The sequence below is a fragment of the Triticum aestivum genome, chromosome 3D (assembly GCF_018294505.1).
Source record: "Triticum aestivum cultivar Chinese Spring chromosome 3D, IWGSC CS RefSeq v2.1, whole genome shotgun sequence".
Taxonomy (NCBI): Eukaryota; Viridiplantae; Streptophyta; class Magnoliopsida; order Poales; family Poaceae; genus Triticum; species Triticum aestivum.
The window spans coordinates 92417711-92422908 of record NC_057802.1 but is presented as its reverse complement, the minus strand read 5'-3'; positions in this window follow the sequence as shown (position 1 = coordinate 92422908).

Sequence of the window (5198 nt, the reverse complement as noted above, 5' to 3'; positions counted from 1 at the left end):
CAAAATGTGACATGTTCAAAATATGGCATGTCCACTGCAAATTTGCATATAATAGGAAAAATTGCTTTAACTAAAAAAATAACAACAATTGCTTTAACTAAAAAATATCTAGAATTCTGTTAATTACACCTAAAATTCTGTTAAATACACCTAAAACACCTAAATTCTATTAACTACACCTAATTAAAAACCTAGCTAAATTTCTATCCTAACTTTAAAACCTAGCTAAATTTAAAAACCTAGGGTTCATACGAATTAACTAGGGTTCATACTACCTAATCTGTCCTAGCTAGGGTTCGATCATGACCTACATTATTCGAAGAACCTACATTTTTTCTACTATATAGGATTCAAAATAACTACTCTCTAATAACTATAACTAGGGAGGGAGGAGGACGAAGGCGGGAGGAGTACCTCTCGGTGGAGGAGGGCCGGCGCGGGGAAGGGCGGCCGACGGGGGAAGAGGGCCCGCACGGGGGAGGGCGGCAGGAGTAGGACGCGGGGGCGGCGGCCGGATCGGGGATTGAGGGATTCTGTGAGTGTGAGCGTGTGAGTGTGAGTGAGTGAGAGGGGAGGGGCGCGCGGGCCGGCGCGGGAGGAAGCAGAGGTGGGCTTAGCAGCAGCACGGGGGAGGAGGCCCAGCACTATAGCTAAAGCTGCAACAGGGGGCCGAGAGCGTGGCCCATCAACAGCAGCGCTGGCCGGGAAATCCCGCGCTACTGCTAACATGCGCTTGCAGCGCTGGTGTTGTTCGGCGCTACTGCTAAATAGCAGTAGCGTGGGGTCTTTAACCAACGCTACTACTAAATGTCTACCTATAAGCATTTTCCTAGTAGTGCAAGTAGGATATAATCTCATTGCATGACTATTGACTTTCGTACTTGCATAGGGAATCACAAACCTTAACACCAATATTCTTACTAAAGCATAATTACTCATCAAGATAACTCACATATCACATCATCATATCTCAACAACTATTACTAAGAACCAAGTTTATTTTGTCCAATGATCTTCATGAAATTTTTTATTATATCCTTCTTGGATATCTATCACTTTGGGACTAATTTTCATGTGTTGCTTTTCAAAAGCTCAAACAAATATAAGTGAAGATCATGAGCATAATTTTTCTTCATTCTCTCAAAATAATTTAAGTGAAGCAAGAGAGAACTTCTTGAAAATTTTACTAACTCTCAAATAAATCTAAGTGAATCAAGAGAGCATATCTTCAAAAATACTAAACACACCGTGCTCAAAAAGATATAAGTGAAGCACTAGAGCAAGTCCATAGCTCGTAAAAATTTAAGTGAAGCATAGAGAGCAATTCTAACAAGTCATGACATAATTTTGGCTCTCTCAAATAAGTGTGTCCAGCAAGGATTGGTGACTTAAAACACTAAAGAAAACAAGCAAATACTCATATCATACAAGACGCTCCAAGCAAAACACATATCATGTGACGAATAAAAATATAGTTTCGAGTAAAATACCGATAGTTGTTGGAAGAAAGCAGGGATGCCACTCGGGGGCATCCCCAAGCTTAGTTGGTTGCTCATTTTTGGATAATAGCATGGGATGCCGGGGCATCCCCAAGCTTAGGCTCTTCTATCCTTCCTTCATCCATCGTAAGATAACCCAAAACTTGAAAACTTCAATCACACAAAACTCAACAAAACCTTCGTGAGATCCGTTAGTATAAGAATAATAAATCACTACTATAAGTGTTGTATCAAACCAATTCTTATTTTGTTCTTTCATTATATCTATTGTATTCCAACTTTTCTATGGCAAAAACTCATCAAAGAAAACCATAGAGCCATCAAAATAAGCACACAACACAAAGAAAACAGAATCTGTCAAAACAGAACAGTCTGTAGCAATCTGACTATTTTGAATACTTCTGTAACTCCAAAAATTCTGAAAAATTAGGACAACCTGAGCAATTTGTATATTGATCTACTGCAATTGGAATGGGTATTTTATCGCTCTCTGGTAAAAAATGATAATTGTTTTCGTGAGCGCAAAATTTTCTGATTTTTCAGCAAGATCAAACACCTATCACCCAAGAAGATCCTAAAGGCTTTACTTGCAACAAACACTAATTAAAACATAAAAACACAATCATAATAGTAGCATAATTGTGCTAGCACTCAAGAACAGGAAACAAAAAGCAAAAATTAAATTTATTCATTGGGTTGCCTCCCAACAAGCGCTATAGTTTTATGCCCTTAGCTAGGCATAAAGCAAGGATCTAAATTTTGTCATCCTTGTTCTTTGGAAAGAAAAGGGAAAATTTTCTATCAATGGCATTTAATTTTCTATTTTGTGAAAGCACATGGCCATTGATAGCAGAAGAAAGATTAAGCATGTTGTGAAAAATCGTATCTAAACTAGCCTTCATCTCTTTAATTATTTCATTTTGATAAAAAGCACATAAGAGTAGTTGATTCAATATTTTCACCTTTGGGGTGCCCAAATATGGCTTTCATCTTCTCATAAGTATCAACGGCATCCCCTTCAAGAAAACCGTTTTCAAATATAGAGTCTAAAACTTGGTTGAAGGAAGAAGGTAAACCATCATAAAAACTTTTCAAGTATATCTCTATCTGATATTGGGGCACAAAGCTAGCTCGAATTCTCAACAACCTATCCCAAGCATATTTCAAAGGTTCATCAAGTAAATAACGAAAAATTCCGGGATCATCTTCATCACAATGGTTAAGATTTTCCTTAACAACCCGGGTAGATCCTTCCATAGCATCATTGTTTATGAGCTTAGAGAGGACAGAGTGGCTATCCAAAGTATTAAGACTAGGGAGAAAACCCTTAGCTCTTTTAAGATCGGACATGGCGAGAAAACGGCGAACGGAAAAAGAGATGCGAATAAAACAACAATTTTTTGTGAAGTGGGGGAGAGGAAAACGAGAGGCAAATGGAAAATAATGTAAATTGCGAGGAGATGAGATTTGTGATTAGGAACCTGGTATATGTTGAAGATCCTCCCCGGCAACGGCGCCAGAAATTCCTTTTGATGTCGCTTGAAGCTACGTCGGTATTTCCCCCAAAGAGGAAGGGATGATGCAGCACAGCGGCGGTAGGTATTTCCCTCAGATATCAAACCAAGGTTATCGAACCAGTAGGAGAACCAAGCAACACAATGTAAACAGCCCCTGCACACAGATAACAAATCCTCGCAACCCGACGTGTTAAAGGGGTTGTCAATCCCTTTCGGGTAACGGTGCCAGAAATTGGTGTGTGGCAGGAGAAAGTTGTAACAGATTGGATAAATAGATCGCAAATAAAATAAAGTGTAGCAAAGTATTTTTGTATTTTTGGATTAATAGATCTGAAAATAAAAGCAAATAAAAATAGATCGCAAAGGCAAATATATGAGAAAGAGACCCGGGGGCCGTAGGTTTCACTAGTGGCTTCTCTCGAGAAAAATAGCAAACGGTGGGTGAACAAATTACTGTTGGGCAATTGATAGAACTCCAAATAATTATGACGATATCCAGGCAATGATCATTTCATAGGCATCACGTCCAAGATTAGTAGACCGACTCCTGCCTGCATCTACTACTATTACTCCACACATCGACCGCTATCCAGCATGCATCTAGTGTATTAAGTTCATGGAAAACGGAGTAATGCAATAAGAACGATGACATGATGTAGACAAGATCTATCTATGTAGATATAGACCCCATTGTTTTATCCTTAGTAGCAACGATACATACGTGTCGGTTCCCTTTTTGTCACTGGGATCAAGCACCGTAAGATCGAACCCACTACCGGGCACCTCTTCCCATTGCAAGATAAATAGATCAAGTTGGCCAAACAAAACCCAAATATCGGAGAAGAAATACGAGGCTATAATAGATCATGCATAAAAGAGATCAAAGGAACTCAAATACTTTCATGGATATAAAAAGATGGATCTGATCATAAACTCAAAGTTCATCGATCCCAACAAACACACCGCAAAAGAATTACATCATATGGATGTCCAAGATACCATTGTATTGAGAATCAAGGGAGAGAGATGAAGCCATCTAGCTACTAACTACGGATCCGAAGGTCTACAAAGAACTACTCACGCATCATCGGAGAGGCACCAATGGAGGTGGTGAACCCCATCATTGATGGTGTCGAGATTGGATCTGGTGGTTCTAGACTCTGCGGCGTCTGGATGAATATTTCGTCCACTCCCCTAGGGTTCTGGTATTTTTGGGGTATTTATAGAGCAAAGAGGCGGTCCGGGGGGCACCCGAGGAGGCCCAGGCGCGCCCTGGTGGGTTGTGCCCCCCTCAGGGCACCCCCCAGGCGCATCCAGGGCCTGTTGTGTTCCTTTTGGCCCATAAAAAATCTCCGTGAAGTTTCGTGGCATTTGGACTCCGTCTGATATTGATTTTCTGCGATGTAAAAAACACAGAAAAAACAAGAACTGGCACTTGGCACTATGTCAATAGGTTAGTACCACAAAATGATATAAAATGACTATAAAATGATTATAAAACATCCAAGATTGATAATATAACAGCATGGAACAATCAAAAATTATAGATACGTTGGAGACGTATCACACGCTGCCTCCGCCGCCGGAAATAGTTATTTTGGGGTTTAATACTGTATTTTGATCATATGAATATAAATTCGCAGTATGACTGAATGACAGATATGGTTTGAACGGACTTGCGTTTTTATCCCTTAATGTACAGATTTATCAAACGATTTTCTTTTGAAAAAAACGTCAATGGTTTTTAAATATAAGACACTCATCGCAAATGTTTTTGTTAGAACACCCATATGCAAACCGACAGCTTCCCCAGGAAGCCAAGGGAAAATGTGCCGAGCAGGATTTGTGCAGCTCTTGATCACAAACATTTTAAGTAGAACACCTGTATGCAAGTGAGAGCTATGGTATTCCCCCTTAAGTCAAGGGAAAATTCACAGCGCTGGATTTGTGCATCTCTTCAACGCAAACTGTTCAGATTGAATACGGTATGCAACTCCAGACTTCAGCGCTAAGCCAAGAGAAAATGTGCCGAGCAGGATTTGTGCATCCCTTCAACGCAAATGGTTGTTTTGGATGACCCATGTGCAACCACGTACAAACAAATTGGTAAGATTTGCATCTGTCATATTGGGTATGTTGCCATTTGTCAAACTGGAAAGATTGACATTTGTTGATCTAGTAA